Source organism: Mus caroli, unplaced genomic scaffold, assembly GCF_978045245.1.
Source record: "Mus caroli unplaced genomic scaffold, Mus_caroli_1 scaffold_3, whole genome shotgun sequence".
Classification (NCBI taxonomy): domain Eukaryota; kingdom Metazoa; phylum Chordata; class Mammalia; order Rodentia; family Muridae; genus Mus; species Mus caroli.
In genome coordinates, this window is record NW_028227258.1 from 57,540,897 (window position 1) to 57,566,392 (window position 25,496).

General features: G+C 42.1%; 1 protein-coding gene across 3 annotated transcripts in view; it reads right to left on the reverse strand.

Moving 5' to 3' along the window:
* Nucleotides 1-12,017, reverse strand: part of Csde1 (cold shock domain containing E1) — a 36,789-nt gene extending 24,772 nt beyond the window's left edge. For all 3 annotated transcript variants that reach the window (XM_021157725.3, XM_029474892.2, XM_029474891.2), the window contains exons 1-2: nt 11,895-12,017; nt 4,080-4,494 (exon numbers count right to left, since the gene is read on the reverse strand). The gene's annotated coding sequence lies outside the window, so the exon portion shown is untranslated. The remainder of the gene's footprint in view (nt 1-4,079; nt 4,495-11,894) is intronic.
* Between the last annotated feature and the right edge of the window lie 13,479 nt (nt 12,018-25,496).

Consider the following 25,496-nt stretch of genomic DNA (forward strand, 5'->3'; position numbering starts at 1 on the left):
GAGAACAGACTTAACCTCTAAGCCATCACTTCATCTCCCTTAAGTGCTCTGTGCTGGTTAACTTGCACAGATCAAGCTTAAATTGTTAAAAAATTTTATAGTCTTTTATTGTTCTAAATTCATACCCATATTAGGATGTTGGGATAGTTCAAGGTGTCCTTCACATAAAAAATTTAGATTAGGGGCTGGTGAGATGGCTCAGTGGGTAAGAGCACCCGACTGCTCTTCCGAAGGTCCAGAGTTCAAATCCCAGCAACCACATGGTGGCTCACAACCATCCGCAACGAGATCTGGCGCCCTCTTCTGGAGTGTCTGAAGACAGCTACAGTGTACTTACATATAATAAATAAACAAATCTTAAAAAAAAAAAAAAAATAGATTAAGTATCTAGAGTCGCCAGGATGCATGTTTTCTGGTTCCTAAGTGAAACTGCTTATTTTTAAAAATGTTTTTATTACCAGTATTTTTTTTTTTTTTTGAGCCATGGTTTTGCTGTATACTACTACAGGCCAGCCTTGAATGCACAATCCTCTTGCTTCAACTTTCTGAGGCATGTGCTACACCTGGATCCCAAGTTTTTCTTTAAGTGGTCTTGATTGACTTGAGTTGGATATCTTAAGTAAAATGGAAATTCTTTTGTGGAAGGTTGAGTCTCATGCAGCTGAGTTTAATATTTGTGCTATTTACTACTAAAGTACCTACCACCAAGATGTACCAACTCATAGTTTTATATGAATATTGATGAGTTTGTATCTTAAATAGAATTGTTGATACATCCTTAACTTGTACAGTATTGTATGAAGAGAGTGAGTTATCAATTAAAAACATGCCTCTATATGAAAAAAAAGTATCTACTTGGTATAACTGCTTATTATTGGAGCTTTAAGAAAAACAGGGCACAGGCTGGAGAGGTGGCTCAGCAGGTAAGAGCACTGACTGCTCTTCCAGAGGTCCTGAGTTCAAGTCCCAGCAACCACATGGTGGGGCTTACAACCATTTGTAATGGGATCTGATGCCCTCTTCTGGTGTACATTAAGACAGCTACAGTGTACACACATAAAATAAATAAAACTTAAAAAAAAAAAAAGGTTAAAAACAAAACAAAAAAACCAAAACAGGGCACAACAGAATCTGGAACATATACCTGGAGACCTTCCTAAAAACCAGTCTGTTAAATTCATTGGTTCCTACCCTGTTGTGCTGACTTTGAGAACAGTGCCTTTAGTTTTAGAACATGGGTCTGCATTTATGTTATTGCCATGTCCCTTATAGTTAGCAAGTTATCCTGTCATCAATTAAAAGCTTCAGTTTTCTCTCGATATACTGCTATAAACTTGAAATAAAAATTACCGTCAGAAAAACAAACAACCCCCTAGGATTTTCTACATTTTTCTTTTGTCATCTTTAGACCATTTTAATTATCTGACTCAAACGAATTCATGTGTACTTTCTCAAGCCCCTAAATCTCTTCCCAAGCCTTTTGTTTCTCCCTATCCCTCTATATTTACACATTCTCATCTATATACTACTTTTATAAATTTTACAGACACACAGACACACACACATATTCCCCTTTAAAACTAGCGTTTCCAAACTATAACCACGTATATGAATGGAAATGAATAATGAAACCCATTGCTTCTTTGTATGCTAACCTAAAAATGAAAACAAACTAACACCACTCAGGGATTCTATTACATTACCAAATGCTTCCTTAATAGGAAACTTCTTTCATTTAAGCATTTTATAACTTTACAATCAGAACATTAGATCTCTGGCCTTATAGTCAAGATCTTCTACTTCAATTGTATGGTTTACAACTATGTGCATACAACCCACTTTCCAGAAGTTAGGAGTACGCAGGGCATAATCATCTTATATACTGAAAACTGTTCATACAGCAATATTCAGAATACAAAGATTAGATCAAGCTGTAGCAAATGAAATTCTTACTCTATAGCTACCTCTATAATTCCTATCTGTGCAATACATACGGAGAACTTTCACACAACCACCTAGCATCCTTAAGATACAGTCTTGCTGTTACCCATACTGTCTTCAAGTTGTAGGCGCAGGGCCTGCCTCTCAGCCCACCAAGAAACTGAGACTAGAAGCACACATATCTCCCCAGTCTCTTCCTTTAGCTTATGAGCAGCTTTAGGCATCTCCACCTAGCCCAGAAGAAGGATGAGCCTAAACTTACTCTTTAAAATCAGACGAAGAAGAAAAAGACACAAGATATGCTAGAACAATTATCATAAAATTGGTTCTGGAGATAAATTTATCACTAAGAATAGTTATCATTGCCGGGCAGTGGTGGCGCATGCCTTTAATCCCAGCACTTGGGGAGGCAGAGGCAGGCAGATTTCTGAGTTCGAGGCCAGCCTGATCTACAAAGTGAGTTCCAGGAGGTTAAGAGCACTGACTACTCTTTCAGAAGGCCAGAGTTCAACTCCCAACAGCCACATGGTGGTTTACAACCATCTGTAATGACCTCATCTAGTGCATTTGAAGACAGCTACAGTGTACTCATATAAAGAAAGAAAAAAAAATCTTTTTTTAAAAAGAAAGAAAGAAAAAAGAAAAGAAAATAGGAAACAAAATGAGAGCCAAGCAGTAGTGGTGCACGCCTTTCATCCCAGCACTTGGGAGGCAGAGGCAGGTGAGTTTGAGGCTAGCCTGGTCTAGAGACAAAGTTTCAGGACAACCAAAGCTAGATAGAGAAACCCTTGTCAGGAAGGAAGGAAGGAAGGAAGGAAGGAAGGAAGGAAGGAAAAGAAACAACATGGGTGGCTAAGAGCACTTGCTGGTCTTGCTAAGGACCAAGGTTCAGTTCCCAGCACTCACATGGTACTTCACTACCATCTGTAACTCAAGTTCCAGGAAATCCAATGCCTCTTCTAGCCTCTGAAGGATCCTGCCAGCACATGGTGCACAAATATACACTCAGGCACATACTCATACACAAAAAAATAAATCAAAAGAAAGTGCTCCTCCACAACAGACCTGAGTGCTTCTTGAAATGAGTAAGACAAACTGTTTCCATTTCCATTCAATTTCATCTGCAACATTTTTAAATGGCTGTCAACCTTTTGAAAACATCTTCCTTTGTGTTCCTTTCCTATGTGTTTGTGTTGCTCTTCTTTAATGTTCTCTTCATAGTATTTCCTTTATTACCTATAACCCAGTGATTCTGATTCCATTCTCCATTCAAAGACTATTTTAGAAAACTTAGAAACTAAAAAGAAAAAGAAAAATCGCTCTTTATAACTAATTCCCTCAGATAACTAATATACCATACTAGCAGTCTTTCTGATTTCAAACTGAAAAGAAGTCCCCATTTCAACAAGCTCTGACACAAACTTCTTTTAGTGAATGACAAACGGTCTTTCTAGTTTGGACAACTCAATGGACTAAGGCTGTTTTCTCCCTACGCTTAGCTTCACATCAAACCTGTTTCAAGATCCTTTTTCCATTAGAACCCCACTTCTGTCTGCTCACCAGCCTTTGTCTTTAACTGTCTACTCTTTCAGTAGATTTTCTCATCTTCAATGAATCAAGCCATCTTCCCTTTGAAAAAGTCCGTAACTTCTAATAACCATCCAATAGCTCCCATACATACAGAACAGAGCTAATATACTGTAACTTTTAGAACTTCGCTCCCAAAAGCTTCTCTGTCCAGTTACTCAAGACAACCCATAAAAACTGTATTCTCCAGCCTGTGTGTAACTCAACTGCTCACTACAGTCCTGTGCTCTCAAGCCTCCTAGAGAATCTGAGAATCACTGCTTCTGTACTCTAGAGAAGACCCTTTCCTCCTGACAAAGTACTGCTTTGTCCAGATGCCTCCTGTTGTTCCTTATACTCTTAGCACTGAGATCCTTCTCTTTTAGTTCATAGTTAACAGTAATATTTTGTAATAAAATACTCTAAATTTACATTTGTGAACACTTTATTCACTACCATACATACTCTTCTGGCACTAGACATGCCTAACAAACAATACAGTAAGCATGCAAACCACCCAAGCATATACTACCATGTTCAGCTCAGATTAACCAATGAAAATTCAAACCTACCTCGCAGTGATAATCAAATATTGCACTTTCAGTAGTATTTGCTGACTCTTCTTTTTTCAGCACAAGTTCCAAAGGATGAAAGTTGCTAGTATTTAAAAAAAAAAAAAAAAAAAAAGAAAAAAAAAAAAGGAGAGCGAGAGGAAATGATCTACCAAGCTAATAAAGAATACAACTGCTGCTGCACCGGGCAATCTCACAGTACAGCACTGAAGAAAACAAAGACTACTAGCAGCGTTGGGAAGTGCTCTTTCAAAGCTGTTGAGTAGGCACAAACTTCTTGTTTCAGATCAAGTGTTGTGTCTTCAACTTGTGTACTCTTCTTTGGTGTTGTTGGTTGTTGCGGGTCTGTTCCTTGCCTGATCTGAACTTGAAGCAGCAGTTTCAGGTGGTAAAGTCTGTTCCGTTACACTTCATACTGGAGATAGAGACAAAGACAAAAGTTAGCTATTAGAGAACCAGGGTCAGAGAGTGGAAGGCTTACAATCCTTAGAATCACTGTCCAGTGATGCAAGTACTACAAAGTGTTCACTCTTGAGTGCTCAAGGATGGCCTACATCCTCTGCAAAGAACCCAAATTATCCCAAAGTCCTGCTAATCTCTTCATCACCTGCAAAGTTATGATATCCAGCTAGGACAAGCATCTTACAGACATCTGTGTGTTAGGCTTTATGGAAAACAAACTCCCCATTAAAGTATGCAATCTAGATCTAGATCAGAAAAGCTACACTGGAGAAAAGTAGAATACAGAACACAAAATTTAGTTGCTAGGCTAACCACCTAGCTAACACACTACACCAGTAGGCACACTCCTTTCACCACTGTATTAGCAGCAAAGTAATACAGCGAACACACACAACTAAGAGAGAATCTGAACAGAACCTGGAAAACTAAGAGTAAATAAACAACTAAGTATCCTGCGCATAAAGATCACTAAAACAAGCCTGAACAACTACAAAATATTAAGTTCTTTGAAAATAGGAACACTGTAGCATTATGTGATTTCTCCTTAAAAAACCATGGCATGCGTGCATGGATGTCAAGATGGTTTTTTGGAAGTCACCTTAGGTTGCTAGGACTGAACTCAATTCCTTTACCCACTGTGCCATCTTGTTGTCCCTCATGGTATTTTGGGGGGGAGGAAGTGCAAGACACCGTATCTCTTTGTAGACCCAGCTGTCTTGGGATTCTGTAGACCAGGCTGGCCTCAAACTCAGGGATTGATCTGCCTCCTGAGTGATGGAGTTAAAAGCATGGACTCTCATGGAATTTTTTATTTTTTTAAGTCTTGCTTCAAGTCAAGACCTCTGGCATGGATGGACAATGACAAGTATGGTGTATTTCAGAGGAACTGACTAGGTCAGCCTGGATAGAAGAGAGGTTCGGTAACAGTGGGAAGAAAGATACTGAGACAGCTGCAGTGGAACCAGATTATGAGAGAGAAGGAGCCCCTGCAATCTGTGTTCTGACAGACTACCAGGGTACATGCACTATGGTACATTTGTGTGCTCACACATATACACACAAAATAAAATGCAATAGGAAACTGTTACAAGCCACTGAAATGGCTCAGCACGTAAAGACTTTTCCACCAAGATTCCCAGGACCCACGTGGTGGAAGAGAGCTGACTTATTAGCAAGCTGTCCTCTGCAACCTACACAATTGTGTACTTGCACACTTATAAATTCAAGTACAGAGAAAATAAATGTAAAAACGAGTTTTATTTTAGATGAGGTTTTTCCTATGTTGCCTAGGCTGGTCTTGAATTCTCGGCACCAGGGAATTTTCCCACAATCTCACCTCCCATGATGCTAGGAATACAGGTGCACATTACATCTGGCAACTGTTTTGTATGAAAAGAAAAATAGTAAACAAGTTGAGAGGTAATACTTTCATTTGAAAAACATTACAAACAAGAATGGTGCCAAGCCAGTAAGATGGCTTATTGAATAAAGGTATTTACTTGGTGCACAAGGCTGAAAACTTGAGTTCAATCTCTGGGAACCCCTGTAAAAGTAGACAGAGGAAAAAAATCCAAAGTTGTCTTTTGACTTCCATAACTTGACCCCTGCACCTTGGCATACTCATAACCAAAGACACAATAGTTAGGACAACAGGATGACTATAAGGTGATCTAGATGTGGTAGGACATGCCCACAATTCCAGAACTACATAGAATAACCATGTTTCAGAAAACAAAGGCTGGGCAGAATGAAGCCATGTCTTTGATCCTAGCACTGGACAGGCCAGCCTGGTGTACAAATTGAGTTCCAGGACAGCCACAGATACACAGAAAAATTGTTATTTACAAAAGGAGGAAGAGGAGGAAATTTGAACTGGGGGACACAACATGTTGATAACTGTCTAAGAAATAAAGACTCCTACAATCTACAATCTGAGAATATTGCAGAGCCAATCTTGAATACTAACGGGGCCTAGCAATATATATTAATATTAATGTATTAATATATATTAATATATATATTAAGCACGATTGAATAGAAGAATCAGTGTCTTCTTAGTAAGATTTTATAGGTAACTGAATGGTTTTCAACCAAATCAAGTCTCAAAAACTTGTAGTTTATATAAAATTGGCTAGCTACTCCAAATAATAACATTCATAAGTGGTATTGACTCCTTTAACTGTCTGAAAACAAATGCATCTCCCTTTATTCCTTCTAAAGCCAGACACTTTAAAAATAGAGAACAATTGGGCTGGAGAGATGGTTCTTCCAGAGGTCCTGAGTTCAATTCCCAGCAACCACATGGTGACTCATAATCATCTAAATGAGGTCTGGTCTGGTGCCCTCTTCTGGCATGCAGGCATACAGCGGGTAGAATGCTGTATACATAATAAATCTTAAAAAAAAAAAAAAAGTAGAGAACAATTGAAGAGTCTCAACTGTTTCCCCCACTGTTCCACTGGTAAAGAGTATCACTAATTATCAACTATTGTGTTACTTTAGGAGTTAAAGCAAAAAGTACTTTCTTTTTAGAGGAAAAACAAAGACCCAACCAAATTGGTCAGAATCTCCACTACCAGAATTTCATTGAACTTTAAAAAACACAAACTATGTTTTCTTTGACCTTTTTTGTTTTCTTCCTCCTTTGTGTGTTTTGTGGTGCTGAGAACTGAACCCTCTATGTCATTCATGCTCGGCAAATGCTCTACTACTGAACACTGTCTTGTGAAACTAAGATTAATGATAAACTTTAGATAATGCTGGGCTGTGGTGGTACACTCCTTTAATCTTAGCACTTGGGAGACATAGGCAGACAAATCTTAGTGAGGTCAGCCTGACCTACAGTTCAAGGACAGCCAAGGCTACAGAGAAGCCATGTCAAACCAATCAACCAACCACCCAAACAAACAAACAAACAAATCTTCCCCCCCCCCCAAAACAAAACTTTAGATAACTAATAATATAAATTGCCAGGTTGACAGATCTGAGTTCATGGCCAGCCTTATCTACAGATCAGGTTCCAGGACAGAAACCCTGTCTTGAAATACTAAACAAAATATGTAAATAAAATAAAAAATAAAAATGCAAGTCATAATCTATTAAGGGGAACTAAAAACTTGATGCAACTATCCTTTTGTATATATTTAGTAGCAACAACTGGGCTGGGCTGTTAGAGATCTGGATACTAGGGAATCAGCATGGAACTGCTGTTAAACACAACAGGGTGAGAAGCTAAAGAAATGATTTTCCAACAAAAACCTACTCTATGCTAGGTCTAATTTGAGACACCACATAGTCGAATATGACCTTGAACTTTTAACACTGTCCCTGGAGTTGGCATTGCTGGGTTTGCCTCTATATTCAGTTTTATGCTGGGCTGGGGACTGAACCCAGAACTTTGAGCACATCAGTCAAACTCTTAAGCTATATTCCCAGCACATACACTTGTATACCTTGTATACCTACATTTCTAATTTAAACTTTCCTGCTGGTCACGGTGACGCACGCCTTTAATCCCAGCACTTGGGAGGCAGAGGCAGGCAGATTTCTGAGTTCGGGGCCAGCCTGGTCTACAGAGTGAGTTCCAGGACAGCCAGGGCTATAACAGAAAAACCCTGTCTCAAAAAACAAAAATACAAAAATAAATAAAAATAAAAAATACTAAAATAAATAAAAATTAATGTACACATGTAATTGACCAAATAAATCAAGGTTCTGACATTTCTTGAAATTAGTGTTATTTTATAATTATAATATATTTCAGTTCAACTTATTCCCCATTCCCACAACTTGGGCAGGGTTTCTCTGTATAGTCCTACAACTTCCTTTGTAGACCAGGCTGGCCTCAAACTCCGAGATCTACCTGCCCCTGTCTCCTAGCTGCTGGGATCAAAGACATGAACCACCATGCCCAGTTCTCAAGTTACATTTTCAATGTTTAATAGCCACACCTAGCTTAGTCGCTAAAGCACTGCAGAATAAGCCATCAACTGAGAAGGAAAAGCATGTCTTTTAAAGCAACAGTAAGTTTACTAGGCAAAGATTTCAACTAATAAAAGGAGGCAATATCCACCAAAGACTTGCTTGCTTACTGGAGTTTGTAATTACCAAGTTGGACAAACAGAAATGCAATATATTTTCTGTAGCTTTAAACCAATGGTATTTTACCTGTACAATGTTGGGAAAGAGCAGAGACATTTATTGTCAACTTTGTATTAATGCTATACCTTAGCATTAAAAGACACTAAATATTCCTAAAGTTTTGTATTGGTTTGTTTTTAATTATTATTACCACATTCAAGTAGAAAACATCTAATGCAAGATAAAGGGGATTTCTAAATCCTGCTTGGGTAAAAGGGATTTAAAAACAAGTGCTTTGGTTGTGGTGGCACGCACCTTTAAGACAAGCACTCAGGAGACAGAGGCAGGTGGATCTCTGAATTGAGGCCAGACTTGTCTACAGTGAGACCCTCTGTCTTGGAATGATGAGATTCAAGAAAACAAAACAAAACAAAAGTTATGCCAGGCAGTAGTGGTGCAGGCAGGAGGATCTCTGAGATTGATAACGCCAGCCTGGTCTACAGAGCTAGTTCCAGGACAGACAGAGTTACAGAGAGAAACCCTATCGTGAAAAACATGTATACATGAATATGCATGTTATATGTGTACACACACACACTCAAAAACCAAAACACCACAAGTCACAGCAGTTTCACCACATAAATTATTGCCACTCACTAATAAATTTTTATAGTTGTAACCACTGTATAAAATTCTGAATTTGTTTCATGCTGTGAATCAAGGTCTCCCTATGTAGCCCAGGATGGCTTCCAACTCAAGATCCTCCTGTCTAAGCTTCCCAACTGCTTAAACAGTTTGGGCAAAGATCTCAAAATGATTCTCCCTTTGTTTTCAGAAAAGAAAGCTTCAAAAGACAAAATTCTTTGTGTCTTACAAAATGTCAACATTTCAACTTGATTTTGCAACTTAGTCTTAATATTTTACTACTCAAAAAAAAAAAAATCATCCAAAAGGAACTTCCACAAATCACCTATCTTGCTTAAAAAAGTACAGCCCTCATAGAGATGTAGTTAATGCCACTAAACTTTATACTTTAAAAAAGGTCAAAACTAAGGTTTACATTACATAAAAATGGAATGACCGAGGGGCTACTTGAAGGGAGGGCGTGAAAGAAAAAGAAAGCAGTTCATAATTTTCATTTGCTGGAAACTTAGCACAATTTCCAATCATTCCTATAAAGGTCACACTTAAGTCAGAACTTATTTTTATGAAAACAGAAGACCTATCCTCTGGGCTTCAAATGCTGTGCTTTTCCACTCAGCTGCTGTAAATACTCATGGTGATGGTAAACATCAGAGCAGCTGCAAAACCAAACTACTACCATCTCTTTACACTCCAGTTCTAAGAGGAAAAGAAACAAGGACAAGTATTAGATCCAAGGTTCTTTTTGTTTTTTAATATTTTGATACAAGGTTTCTTAATGTGGCCCTGGTTGTCCTAGAACTTGCTCTGCAGATTAAGTTGGCCTTAAACTCAGAGATCTGCCTGCCTCAGCCTCAGAAGTGCTAGGTGTGTAGTGATGGGACTAAAGAAGGCACGGGTAACTACTGCCTAGATTTTATAACCTACACATTCGTGGCTGTTTACATACACAATCTGCTTCTTATCCACATTAATAATTATATCGCCTGTCTAGTACCTAAAAAAATCAAGATGATCGACAGGCATGGCAGTAGTACATGCCTTTAATCCTGCACTTGGGAGGCAGGGACAAGCAGATCTCTGTAACTTCAAGGACAGCCTGGTCCACAGAGTTCGAAGGCCAGACAAGGCTACACAGTAAGACCCTATCTCAAAAAAAGAAAAGGAAAGGAAAAGAAAGGGGTTGGGGAGGGCAGACTGAGCATTTTGGTAGCTTGAATTAATGCCCTATAATTTGGAACTTATTTTTTTAAAAAGTAGGTTAGAGCAAGCAAGCAGTCTGGACAGCCAGCTAGTTCAAGGCTAACCTAGGTTGCACAGTTTAAGGCCATAACCAATAAACAAAAGAAAAACAAACTTAGCAGTTTTGTGAACTAAAAGTTCACATCAGCCTAAACATAATGTCCAAACTCAACTACGATCTTTAAACATCCTTAGTTCCTTTCTGCCTGTCCCCCTCAACTGCTTAAACAGCACTATCTTTTTGCTCATTTTAGTTGCAGAACAAGGAAACTAAGTGGTCTAATAATGTTCAGAATGTTTCTGCAGTGGAAAGTGTTAAGGAGTACTCCCTCCTCACCTGTGAGTCAAGTTGGAGACCAGCCACAAAGGTGTTTCTAAGGTTAACTCTTTAAAGTAAAAGAACCGGGGCACTAAGATTGCGTATGGTTGAAACGTTCGACGGTCAAATCTTCCAATTTAATTTGCTCTCCGACTGGGGCTCTCACACTAGATAGATACATGACAAAGCCAAGCCATTCATTGCACAATGTAGGCCAGCGCTTGCACCACGGAGGGAGGGCATCACGGAACTCTCCTAACGCATGCCATTTACCCCAGACAGAAAGGTGGGAGACACGTGCCTAGAACGGGGCCCGACTCCTTTTTCAAATGCCAAAGGACAGTTAGGTGTGGAGACCCAGCCACAAGAGACTGTGAGTAAAGGTGTCAATTCCGCCGCGCTAGGGTCAGATGTGGCTGAGGGAACAGAGGTGTCCCGCAGCACTTTCCCTAGATGGAACAGGGTCTCAACCCACACACAAAGAAGGCGCCACTGCCGCACTGCGCTCTGGTAGTCGTAGTCGTATCCCCAAAGCCAGTGACGGCCAAGACAGACAAGGTCCCGAAAAAAAAGAACAGGCCCCTCTCCCCGGCCTCTTCCAGCTGCACACAAAGGACCGCGCCACCACCCCCTCACCCCTCCCGCCGGGACTTGTAGTTCCCTTTCCCCCGCCAAGCCGCAGAGGGGGAAGAGGACGGACTACAGCTCCCGGCAGCCTTCGCGCCCGAGCCCCGCACCCTCTGCCTCCATCTTGGCTGCGGTCGGAGTTTCCATTTTCGCTCCCTCCCCCCACTTCAGTCACCGACACCGACACCCATACCGCCGCTACCCGCACCCCCTGGCCTCACCTCCTCACTAAGGCTTCGCAGCCAGCCCTAAGGCCGAGACGGTTGAAGCCAGGGTGAAAAAGGGACGCCTGGAGTAGGAACTCACACTGAACTCTCTTCCATCCGGAATTCTAGGAGTGCCCACTCTGACACTCAGAGGTCCCTCCCGTTAACCTGAGTCTCCTCAGCTGTCTTTAACCTGGCTCGTTGCTACCCCCAGTTTAACACTGAGGTCGTACTCACCCCAACAGCTCAGCGCCCCCTCTCCAGCGCCGCCATAAGCAGCACGGCCCGGTACGTAGGAATAAATCTCGCTTCTCTCGCGAGAGTTGCAGGCTCCGAGCGCGTGCACGGGAAGGTGGGGGGAGCGTGCTCTTAGTACGCTTGCGCGCGAGGGCTGAGTGACGCCAGCCGCTGACCTGCGTTTAGCCACACGCAGGCCGGTGACACTGTTCTTCTCTACACTAGCCCCTGGGTAGTGCCAGAAGCAATCTCGGCGTTTAGTGACTCTGCTGCGACGCTGGGGGCGGGGCGGAAGGGTGAATTTAGGCGTCTCCGGCGTTCGCGAGCCCGGAAGGCTTTCTGCAACGAGGCTTGAGTAGGGAGACCTTATTAAGTAGGAACAGTTCTGAGGGCAGATCCGGGAGTGTCGTGAATAAAAAGATTTCACTTTCCTCAGCAATAATCCAGGAGTCCAAATCGCAGTTTCTCTTTAGTCACGGGACAGGCTTTCTCCTGTCTCCCACATTAGAAGGGATTTCATTGCTTTAGAGAAAAGTTTTTAACAAAGTAATTTGTAAAGCTTTTGTCTTCCAGAAACTACATTGCTTGCGACAGACAAAAATAAGCGAGGCTGTATAATCAATAAAATCTAAAATTCCCCAAACCACTTCACCTGTCCGTTTCAGTTACCAGAAGATTTTTGTAGTGTGTCAGTCTGAATAAGTATTTAAAAGGCTAAAAGCATGATTCATCTAACTGGAGTAGAGCAGTGGGATGGTTAGATTGCAACCATTGCAAACTTATTTAGGCTGCCCTGACAATAATCTAGAAAACAATTACTTTACTTTCAGTGACTACCTTGTTGGTTTTTTATTTTTGTTTTTTGAGACAGGGTCTACTATGTAGCGCATGCTGCCCTGGAACTCTGGGAAATCTGCCTGCTTCAGCCTAATGGGATTAAAAGTGTGGAAAACCATGCCCAACTTCAGTGGTCCTCTTAACCATTTTGGGTAAAGGGTAGCCCCCTGAGGACACTCCCATCTATTTCCTGCTTCTGTGGGAGAGTAGAACATTCTCATCCAAGCGTACTTTCCTTGTGGGGGAGACAAGGACTCACCCCCCCCACCCCCGCTTCTCCTGGCCTGGCAACCTGCCAAGTGTACTTCTTACCCATACTTTCAGTTGGTTATTCAGAGAAACTGCAGACCTCTGTAGACATAGGTAGGGCTTTCAGAGGAACAAATTACATGTAATAAAATAAAATAAGCAACAAATATGAATATTGTCCCCCCACTCTGTGTGTGTGTGTGTGTGTATTGGAGACCCCAGTGTTGGACAAGCCAGAGCCATGGGATACCTGCAAAGCTGAAAGGAGTTAAGATCTGAAGAGCCCTTTGACATCAGACATGGAGATGAAGTTTGGAGTTTGCAAACTGGTTCTCAGTCTTGCTTTGCAGACTAAGAGACTAACTTTGTAGTTAAGAGATTGAACAAATCTCAGAAAAGACTTTGAACTTTGGTCTTTTAAATAAGTTTGAGACAGTTAAATACTAGGGGGACTTTTATTTTTCCAGACAGAGTTTATCAGTGTAATAGCCCTGGCTGTCCTGGAACTCACTTTGTAGACAAGGCTGAACTTCAACTCACAGAAATCCACTTACTTTCATATACCATCACTCCTGGCCAAGTACGGGGACTTTTGAAATTGGACTGAATGCATTTCTGCATTATCATATGGCTGCAAGCCTTTGGGGGCCAGGAACTGGGATGTGGTAGTTTGAAAGAGAGTGGTTCCCCCCTAACTCTTAGGGAGTTGCACTATTAGAAGGTCTGGCCTTGTTGGAGCTGGAACTTCCCATGTAGACTATGATAGTTTAGAAACTGCAGAGATCTAACCGGCTTTGCCTCCCAGATCCTAATCCTAAAGGGTTATCCTACCCTTCCCTGCTCCCTTTTCTCTCTTAGCTTCCTTTATCAATCCAAGACAGATCTTCCCACAGGATGGAGGACAGGGATTGAAGAGTGACACTTGTTCTGGACAGAGATTCCAAGGCCTTGAGTTTGGGAATCTTCACCTAGGTAATACACTGCTCTTTCCCCCTTCCCACTCCCACTCTCTCCCTTCCTTTTTCCCTTCTTTTCTTGACAGGGTCTCTAAGAGTGGCCCAGACTTGTGTGGAGTGTGTCATAAACCTCCTGCCTCAGCTTCTCAAGTACTGGGATCACCTCCTGTTCTACAAGACAATCCTAAAACATAACCTTGGATTACTACTGTTTAGTTCTCTTGTGTTATTTGTGGTGTATGTTGCCACCACTCCCTCTCTGAAGCCCCAGAGCAGTCTTCCTTTGTGTATTGTTAGATAGTATGTAATATTTACATGGGAGGAGCAATAAAGACAGTATGCAAGCATCAACTATCTTTTTGTATGTAGCTCCCATATACTATGTATCAAATAAAATCTGTTTTCCAGCCGGGAGTGGTGGTGCAAGCCTTTAATCCCAGCACTTGGGAGGCAGAGGCAGGCAGATCTCTGAGTTCAAGGCCAGCCTGGTCTACAGAGTGAGTTCCAGGACAGCCAGGGCTACACAGAGAAACCCTGTCTGGAAAAAAAACCAAAAAAAAAAAAAAAAAAAAAACAGGGAGAGAGAGAGAGAGAGGAGACTGCTTGAATTGTTAACCACTCTCTTTGTTCCACTCAGCTTCTCCTAATGGAAGCATATCTTTTCTTAATAAATTGACTGGGGGGGCTGGTGAGATGGCTCAGTGGGTAAGAGCACCCGACTGTTCTTCCGAAGGTTCGAAGTTCAAATCCCAGCAACCACATGGTGGCTCACAACCACCTGTAATGAGATCTGACTCCCTCTTCTGGAGTGTCTGAAGACAGCTACAGTGTACTTACATGTAATAAATAAATAAATAAATAAATAAATCTTTTAAATAAATAAATAAATAAATTGACTGGGATTCTGTATAAAAACAAGAGTTTTTATAAAGGGTGATATAGCTTGATGGTCCTAGGTTCACACAAAGATGAAGACAAAAAGGAAAAAGAAAAATGATTATGATCCTATTCTCAGGGAATTCTCAGCCTAACATCATTAAATAATCACAAAGCAAATATCAATGTGTAAGTGCAGGAGAGCACAGTGCACAGTCTTAGAACAGATCAACTCCAGCCATGAGGAAGCCTTCTTGAATGCTAAGAGGAAGTAGTATTCTCTGTGGTGGAGAGCTTCCTTTCTGCCTCTCACTGTTGGCCCAGTCATCCATGCCTCCACAGTGCCCTCCCTCTCTGATGTCTTACTGTACTTTTCTAAGCACAGGACGCTCCGTCACATTCCGAGCTCACTCTATTATAATTATCAGTTTGCACCAGCTAGTGACTTCAGGACAGGAATGCTGACATTCATTTTGCTTCCCTGGTTCCTCACAGTGCCTGGCCTAGACAAGTTTGAAAGGCTTGAATGACTTGCACTGGACAGCTCTTCATTAGCTAGCAGAGAAGGCATTAGAATTCGGTGAATGCTTATAATCCAGAAATATGCCCAGAGTTCAAGGCTACATAACCAGTTTCAAGCCAGCCAAAGGGTAAATTAGACTCTACCCCTTTCTGCCTGCCTGCCTGCCTGTCTGTCTGTCTATCTATTTCTTTCCTTCTCTCTCTCCCTTTTTCTCTTTCTTTTTTTTTCTCTCTCTCACTACACACACACACACACACACACACACACACACACTCACACACACACACACTAAAACATAAAACCCAAAGTCCTGCTAGAGATTTATAGAATGTAAACATTTCAAAATAGTTGTTTTGTTTTATTTGCCTGTTTCTTAAATACAGATATTTTCTCCTTTCCCTGGCCACACACTGAGTTAAAGAATTCTTATCCATTGTTACAAAAGAACTGCCTTGGGCTCTTGTACTAGAAGCAAGATCATGTGGAACTGGACTAAAAGTAGAATTAGGTCTAGGAGCACATGTTCAGAAATATCACAGCAAAGGGACATGTAAAACATAATAGTGTCACTGTGTTCTATCAGCATAATCATGCGGATAAAAATGTGATGTCAGGAATTACAGGAGCCTTTAAGTCTTAAATGGTCACGTTGCCTTATTCTGGGTATGCCCTAATTCCTTTATCAGTTCATATTTAAAACAAATATATAAGTACATCTAAACCCAGAGGCATAAGTTTTAGCTTCTGAGCCAGGAGGAGAATGAGTTCAAGGCTAGAACTGAGTTACAGAACAATACCTTATCTAGTATGTGTGTGTCTATGTGGGGTGCAATCTGTGCCACAAGACCATGGCACAAATCTAGAGAGGTTCAGGCATGCCAGTTACACTAGGCCCAAGCACACAGCCTGGGCTACATATTAAGTTCCAGGACAGCCTTGGCTTCTACAGAGTAAGGCTACCTCTTTTTTTTTTTTTTTTTTTTTTTTTTTTTTTTTTTTTTTTTGAGACAGGGTTTCTCTGTGCAGCCCTGACTGTCCTGGAACTCACTCTGTAGACCAGGCTGGCCTTGAACTTAGAAATTGCCTGCCTCTGCCTCCCAAACACTGGAATTAAAGATGTGTGCAGTGGTGGTGCACGCCTTTGATCCCAGCACTTGGGAGGCAGAGGCAGGCGGATTTCTGAGTTCGAGGCCAGCCTGGTCTACAGAGTGAGTTCCAGGACAGCCAAGACTATACTGAGAAATCGGATTTCTGAGTTCGAGGCCAGCCTGGTCTACAAAGTGAGTTCCAGGACAGCCAGGGAGAAACAGAGAAACCCTGTCTCGAAAAACCAAAAAAAAAAAAAAAAAGAAACCCTGTCTTGAAAAACCAAAAAAAAAAAAAAAGTGTTAAAGGTGTGTGCCACCATTGCCTGTCAAGACTCTCTCAAAACAAAAATAACATGGGGGGGGGTAACAGAATAATATTATTATTGGGTTAGATCCCTTGCTCACCCGTACACAAGCTGGGAAACCACACCTGCTCTCCTCCCCTCAGCCCTGCCCCCAATAGAAAGCTCCCGGCTAACAAGTCATCACCTTTCCCCTCTGCATTTCAGGCAACCAGGGGTTCAGCTTTTAGCCATATATGGGCACAATCGCAGCTCCTAGCTGACAAATGTCACCTCCTGGCTAAGAGCTATAAACCCCCTTGCTGTGCTGGGTGCTCTGTTTTCCTGGGCGAAGCCTCCTGGAAGCAGCATCTCATAAGCCTACCTTCATCGTCTTTTAACCTGGTCTAATCCAGCCTGTATGTATGTTGGAAAACCTACTGAATATGATTTGAAAAATAAATTATTCATCCTTTGTACAATTATGACGCATAAATAGCAGCATCTTTTATTTTAAGAAGATGGTTCTGGATCCACTGAAACTGGAATTAGAGGTGGTTGTGAGCTGACGCAGGCTTGCTGCCCAAAGAGGGCTAGAAAGTGTGTCATATTCCCTGAAACTGGAGTTACAGACCCATGCAGGTAGAACCGGAGTCCAGCAAGTGCTTTGAACTGCTGAGCCATTTATTCAGCCCCTACAGACAGTTTGTCATTGTTGTTTGTTTGTTTTGAGACAGGTGTATATGTGTAGCTCTGGCTGAACTAGAACAGTCTGGCCTTGAACTTACAAAATCCACCTGCTTCTGCTTCCTGGTGCTGTGATTAAGGATGAACACCACCACACCTGGATTTTGGAAGTTTTAAGTAATGGCACACAGGTGGGTTTTTTTGTTTTGTTTGTTTGTTTGTTGTTGTTTTGTTTTTCGAGACAGGGTTTCTCTGTATAGCCTTGGCTGTCCTGGAACTCACTCTGTAGACCAGGCTGGCCTCGAACTCAGAAATCCCCCTGCTTCTGCCTCCCGAGTGCTGGGATTAAAGGCGTGTGCCACCACGCCCGGCTGTTTGTTTGTTTTTGGTCAATATTCCATAAAATGAAAAAAAAATTGGGCCAGTGGGGAACCCTTTTATTATTTATTTATTTATTTATTTAAAATGAATTTAAATATACTCAACCCTTTAAGGACTGTTTTGTTCTGACATTATACTGTTCTTCTGTGGGAAAGATAAAAAGTGAAGTTTTTTTGTGGAACTATGAGTATAGAGAAGGGGAGAGAGGCCCACCCCCAGGTATCAGAGCAGGAACATGTACCAGAGCAAAATTTCCACTCAACCAAGTGAGCCTGAGGGTGGAAGTATACATCTGCAATCCTACCACTCGGGAGGCTGAAGCAGGAGGATCGGGAATTCAAGGACATCCTCAGCTTCATGCTGAGTTTAAGCCCAGGCTGGGCCGTGGAGACTGTTTCAAAATAAGTAAAACCAAAACCCTTGGGTGTGATCGGGTGGGTATGCCATTGATCTCAGCATTACGAAGAGGCCGAGGCAGAGGCATGTAGATCTCTGTGAGCTCCAAGTCAGCCTGGCTTACAGGCCAGCCAGGGCTGCACTGAGAGACAAAATAAAACAAAAATAAAACTGATGCAATAATTATAATTTTGTCCTAGAACGCTACAACCCAAATACTTTTATTCCTTACCTATCAATTACAAATCATATTAATAATAACGTATTAATAATAACACTATGATATGAAAATATCAGCCTGTTACCTTAATAGTTGAGAAGCTAAGGCAATAAAGATACCCAGGGATACAAAATGAAATTCTGTCTCAAAGAAAAAAAACCATAATGTAACTAACAGTGTAGGAGAAAAAACAGAAAAAAACCCTCAGCATTGGGCTTAGAGAAAGGGTTATGTGAATGTACAAAACTGTTGGAGTTTTAAGCAGTCACTGTGAGATCACAGCCTAGAGAACCAGAGGACCTGAGAGGAACATGGGACAAAACACATTTACCTGTCTGTCTTGTGTGAGTGTGTGTGTGTGTGTGTGCGCGCGCGCACATTCCTGCCTCTGCCTCTGGAGGGCTGAGGTTAAAGGCCTGCACCACCACACCTAACCCTAACATAGTTTTAATTTAGCTCATTTTACTTAGCTCCTGACAAAAGTCATCTGTATTAAAGTGCAAACTCTTTTGCAATGGTTTCTAGGCTCTACATGATCTAGGCCCCATCTGATTCTCTAGGCCCATTGTTCACTGTAATTTGGTTCTACCACCAGTTGGCCCTTCCAACACTGCAAGTTTATTCCTGCTTCAAAAGCCATGAATCTGTTGTTGTCTGGCCTGGAAAACTTTGCTCTGCCATTACCTATCTGGCCTGTTGGCATCATTCAGGATTCAGCTCAGTTGTCAGTGGCTCCAGCCTTACAACCTCCACTCTCAGGTTATTTACTGTTGCCAGTGAATGGAACTAACTTTTGTTTGTTTGTTTGTTTGTTTCTTTCTTTCTTTCTTCTTTCTTCTATCCTTCCTTCCTTCTTCCTTTCTTCCTCTCCATTTTTTTAAAAAGATTTATTTATTATATATACAATGTTCTGTCTGCATGTATGCCTACATACCAGAAGAGGGTACCAGATCTCATTATAGGTGGTTGGTTATATGTTAATATCCAAAATTAACATATTTATGAATTTGTTTATTGCTCATCTTCACGAACTCTGGCACAAAGCTCTTGATGTGGTTGGTCACTGTATCTGTAAAAAATCACACCAGTGATGTTCATAATCAATAAATAATACATATTAGCAGGATAAATGAACCGATATGTTTTAATGAATCTAAGGTTGTATTGATTGTATTTATTGTGATTATTTATGGATGATCAATAAGTAAATATGTCGTCAGTTTCCACCAGGTGGTGGCTCACACCTTTCAAGCCCAGTACTTGAAAAGAAGAGGCAGTTGTTCTCTGAGTTCTAGGCCAACTCTAGTCTACAGAGTGACAACCAGGGCTACACAGAGAAACGCTGCCTCAAAAAAACCAAACAAACAAATAAAAAAACCAAAAAAACAAAATTAGGGGCTGGAGAGATGGTTCAGAGGTTAAGAGCACTGTCTGCTCTTCCAGAGGTCCTGAGTTCAATTCCCAGCAACCACATGGTGGATCACAACCATCTATAATGAGATCTGGTACCCAGGCATACATGCAGACAGAACATTGTATACATAATAAATCTTTAAAAAAAAAAGAGAGAGGAAGGAAGGAAGGAAGGAAGGAAGGAAGGAAGGAAGGAAGTTTTTGCTTTGACATGCTACTTTAATTATCTGAATTATTTTGGTTTTGTTTTGCTATGTAGCCCAGGTTGACCTCAAACTCATGATCTTATTCCATCAGCCTCCTGAGTGCTGGCCTTACAGGTATGTACTACCTTCCCAGTCTGGAATTTATAGATACATATATTATTTGTATGAGTGTGTTGTGTATGGGGGCTACTAGTGTGCCTGGTACCTAGAGAAGTCAGAAAAAGATGTCTTTCTTTCTTTTTTCTTTTTCTTTTTTCTTTTTTTTTGGTTTTTTGAGACAGGGTTTCTCTGTGTAGCCCTGGCTGTCCTGAAACTCACTCTGTAGATCAGGCTGGCCTCCAACTCAGAAATCCAAGAGTGCTTGGATTAAAGGCGTGTGCTACCACTGCCCGGCTATTTTTATTTTTATTTTTTTGAGAATGTTTCTTAGTGTAGCCTCAACTGTCCTAGAACTAGGTCTGTAAACCAGGGTGACCTTGAACTATCAGAGATCTGCCTGCCTCTGCCTCCCAGAGCTTAGATTAAAGGAGTGTGCCTTTAATCTGAAACTGGAGTAGCAGATGGCTGTGGGCCACCATGTGGGTGCTAGGAACTTCACCTGAATCCTCTGCAAGAGCAAACGATGCTATTAACTATTGAGCCCTCTCCCTAGCCCTTTCTTTCTTCTTCTTTTAAAGTGGTGCTACTTGACAGATCCAGATGTCGAACTCTTAGCTCCTTCTCCTGTACCACGTCTGCTGTCTGCTGTGTGCTATCTGCTTCCTGCTAGGATGACAATAGACCAAACCTCTGAATTGTAGGCAACCCCCATTTAATGCTTTCTTGTGTTAAGCACTGCTTGGTTATGGTGCCTGTTCATAGCAATAGGACCCTGATTAAGACAGTAAGGGTGCTAGGAGCTGAAACTGAAAGAGCAGAATGTGCTCTTAGTCTTCACTCTAGCTCCCTGCTTATCTTTTTGTTTGTTTGGTTGGTTGGTGTTTTGGTTTTTTGTTTTTTTGTTTTGAGACAGAGTTTCTCTGTATAGCCCTGGCTGTTCTGGAATTCACTCTGTAGACCAGGCTGCTTGGAAGGCAGAGGCCCTGCTTCTTATCTTTGAGGCAAAGTCTTACCATCTGGCCCAGGGTGACCTTGAACTTGTGAGCTCCATGACCTGTTCTGAATAAGGTTCCTGAGTACCTAGGACTACAGCCATTATAGCAAACCCAGCCACAATGTAAAATATATTACTTATCAAACAGGTCTAAGAATATTTAGACATAAAGCTGGGCGTGGTGGTGCACACCTTTCAACCCAGCCCTTGGGAGGCAGAGACTGGCACATCTCTGAGTTCGAGACCAGCCTGGTCTACAGAGCAAGTTCCAGGACAGCCAGGGCTACACAGAGAAACCTGGTAGATTTTTTTTTATCCCCAAGTATCTGGGACTACAGTCATTTCTCAAACTAGCTACAATTTAAAAATTTTATTAAATAGGTCATTTAAACATGTCTATACATAGATTTATTATGTGTCACCCTTATGTATATAGGAAGCCAAAATTATGCAAAATAAATAGACAAATATTTTCTGAACATTTCCTGATAAAGTGATTCTTTTGATTTTTTTTCAGTAAACTTTTTTAGGCTTTATTTTTATAATATGTCTGTGGGTCTTTTGCCTATATCTGTATCTGTTTGTCAGATATGAAGATAACCCATGGAGGCAAGAAAGGATCTTTGATGTCTTAGGACTGGGGTTAGACAGTGTGAACCTCTATGTGGGTGCTGGGACTGGAACCTGGATCCTCTACAAGAGCATCTCGTTCTCTTAACCTCCAAGCCCTCTCTCTAGCCCTCTTTTTATTTATAAAGATTTATCATTTTAATATGTCTCTGTATAGTTTGGAGGACAACTTTTTTATTTTTTATTTTTTGTTTTTTCAAGACAGGGTTTCTCTGTATAGCCCTGGCTGTCCTGGAACTCACTTTGTAGACCAGGCTGGCCTCGAACTCAGAAATCCACCTGCCTTTGCCTCTGCCTCTGCCTCCCAAGTGCTGGGATTAAAGGTGTGTGCCACCACTGCCCGGCTGGAGGTCAACTTTTGACAAAGCACCTTGTCTTAGTCAGGGTTTCTATCCCTACACAAACATCATGACCAAGAAGCAAGTTGGGGAGGAAAGGGTTTATTCGGCTTACAATTCCATACTGCTGTTCATCACCAAAGGAAGTCAGGACTGGAACTCAAGCAGGTCAGGAAGCAGGAGCTGATGCAGAGGCCATGGAGGGATGTTCTTTACTGGCTTGCTTCCCGTGGCTTGCTCAGCCTGCTCTCTTAAAGAACCAAGACTACCAGCCTAGGGATAGTCCCACCCACAAGAGGATCTCCCCCTTAACTAATTGAGAAAATGCAGTTGGATCTCATGGAGGCATTTCCCCAACTGAAGCTCCTTTCTCTGTGATAACTCCAGCTTGTGTCAAGTTGACACAAAATTAGCCATTACACACCTCTACCCACTTAATTATCTTTGCAGCACCTTTTTCTTCCCTTCCCTTCCCTTCCCTTCCCTTCCCTTCCCTTCCCTTCCCTTCCCTTCCCTTCCCTTCCCTTCCCTTCCCTTCCCTTCCCTTCCCTCCCCTCCCCTCCCCTCCCCTCCCCTCCCCTCCCCTCCCCTCCCCTCCCCTCCCCTCCCCTCCCCTTCCCTTCCCTTCCCTGGAGCTCACTCTGTAGACCAGGCTGGCCTCGAACTCAGAAATCTGCCTGCCTCTGCCTCCCACGTGCTGGGATTAAAGGCGTGCGCCTCTACGCCCGGCTTGAATGTAACTCTTATCTAATAATTTTCATAATTACTTCACAATTGTTCCTACAGTATGTTGTTTATTACTGTAAGAGAAAAAGCCTTTTTATTTAGACAAAAAAGGGGAATTGTTGAGGTTTGATCTGTGGCTATGTATTGTAATGCTAAATTCTGTAATCAAAGGTCTAGGCCTAGGAGTGAGTTCTCAGGTTTACAAGGTTTTGTTGTGCAAACTTGGGTCCTTAATTTAAAACTATTGGTTAAATAAAATTGGCTACGGCCTATTACTGGAGGGATTAGAGATAGGTGGGTTTTTTGTCTTTTTGTTTTTGTTTGTTTGTTTTTTTTTTGTTTGTATGTTTGTTTGAGACAGATTTCTCTGTACAGCCTTGGCTGTTCTGGAACTCACTCTGTATAGACCAGGCTGGCTTCAAACTCAGAAACCCACATGCCTCTGCCTTCCAAGTGCTAGGATTAAAGGCATGCGCCACCACTGCCCGGCGAGGTAGGTGGGTTTTAAGTTGCCTGATTGGGGTTGGAGAAGCAAGAGGAAAGAGAAGAGAAGGCTCCACAAATGGAGATGGACCGTGATCAAGTGGCCAGGAGAAACAGCAAGTCCCTGGGGAATACCACTGGGGAGGCAGCCAGGCCAGCAGTTAGAAAAGTGGATTAGGCTCCCTCCGCCACCAGTAATTGTCAAAGCCAAATAAAATAACCATAGACTGAGTCTCATTTATTTGTAAGGTAGAAAGGATAAACTTAAATTGGTTCTACTACATGATGTCTGTGGCCAGAGTCACCACCAAAGGCCAAGCAGATGTTGGTGGTCAGAGCTGCCACCTGAGACCATGTGGGTAGCTGAGGGCTTTGTTGCTGAGGGGGGACATGCTGATCTGAGTGGCCTGTACTGCCAACTGAGGACATGGGGACATCTGGGGCTAGGCTGCTACTGGGGGTCATGTCTGGGTCCATGGTTCTTTGGCAGCTGGGGTCTGTGTTGATGTCCCAGGCCCTTGTTACCACCATGCAGAGGTCCCTGTTCTGAACTGCTGCTTAAAGCACTGTGTTGAGCTGGCTCCACCCTTTGCTTGGGCAACACAGTAGAGTTGACCCTAGTTAGAGGGGTTTGTAGGGTGGCGTGGGCAGGGAATATGTCTCCCCATTTGCCTTTCCCTGTGGTAGGAGGGTCAGCTGGATCCAAGATCATGAGAGTCGGAGAGCTGTCCCCACCCGTCACTGGTTGCCCTGCACTTCACGTGAACTGGGCAGCATAGTAGATCTGGCCCTGGTTGCTGGCTGAGAGTTTGCCCTAGTGGTGTGAGCACATGAGAGTCGGTGCACTGATCAAGTCAGTTACCTCCCAGGCCCAGATTCAAGGCTTTGAGTTGGCCCACCCCAACATCTACTCCATCTATGGTTTGCTGGAGCATGTGAAGGGGCAGGTCTTGCAGATTCAAATCTTCAGGATTTCCACGACACAGGGCAACCTCGGGCTATCCAAGACTCTGTGAAGATCCAGTATAGATAGTGTAGCAGTAGCCAGAGGCCTCAAACCAGACCAATGACTCATTGCAATGAACATTTGCAAGTAAAGATGTGTGGATAGAAGGGTATATTGTGGGACACACTATGACACACCACGGTTTCCACAAGATTTTCTTTTTTTAAATCTTATTTTATTTTTTTCTGTTGGGGGAGGTTGCAAGGGCAGAGAGTGGATATAGAAGGACAGGGAGATGAGTGGGATTGGGCTATGAGCTGTGAAATTCACAAAGAATCAATACAAAAATTAAAAAATTATTGTTTCAAGACCAACAGATTAGGAGGGTAGTCATGTGTAAAACAATGTAGTAGCATCATGGCTATATCATCAATTTCTATGCATTAATAAGAAACAGTGAATCACAGGGAAAATAGAGGGAATGCTTGAATGTGCATCTTAAAAAGCAAACACTATGCTAAGCCTCATCAGACATCAGCGATGGATTTGTTTTGAGGTAATTTTAGACTTACAGAGGACTTAGTTATAAGAATAGGAAGAAACACTTCAACCAGCTTCTCCTACATACCTTTATATAACAAAAGAACATTTTCCAAAATTGGGCAATTAACTTTGACATGATAATACAAATCAACTACAAATCTGCTTGGGTTTTTACTAATGGCCATTTTCTTTCTCAGGATCACATTTAGGACTGTCACTGCCTTCATCCACAGTCCTCAGTCACGGCAGTTCTCCAATCTCTTCTATTTCTGCCTTTACTTTTTGGATGTATTTTATTCCTCCGTGTGCGAGTGTGTGTGCGTGTGCGTGCGTGCATGTGAGGGTGTCTTTACATGTACACTGCACATGAATGTGGGCGTTCATGGAGGCCAGATGTCAGATCCCTTGGATCTAGAATTACAATTGTGAGTTGCCTGATGTGCTGGGAATCAAACTTGAGTCCTCTGCAAGAACAGCATATTCTCTTAACAGTTGAGTGATAACACCAGCCCTTGGTCTTTAATTCCTTGATAGAAGAAGAATGTCGCCGGGCGTGGTGGCGCACGCCTTTAATCCCAGCACTTGGGAGGCAGAGGCAGGCGGATTTCTGAGTTCGAGGCCAGCCTGGTCTACAGAGTGAGTTCCAGGACAGCCAGGGCTATACAGAGAAACCCTGTCTCGAAAAACCAAAAAAAAAAAAAAAAAAAAGAAAAAAAAAAAAAAAGAAGAA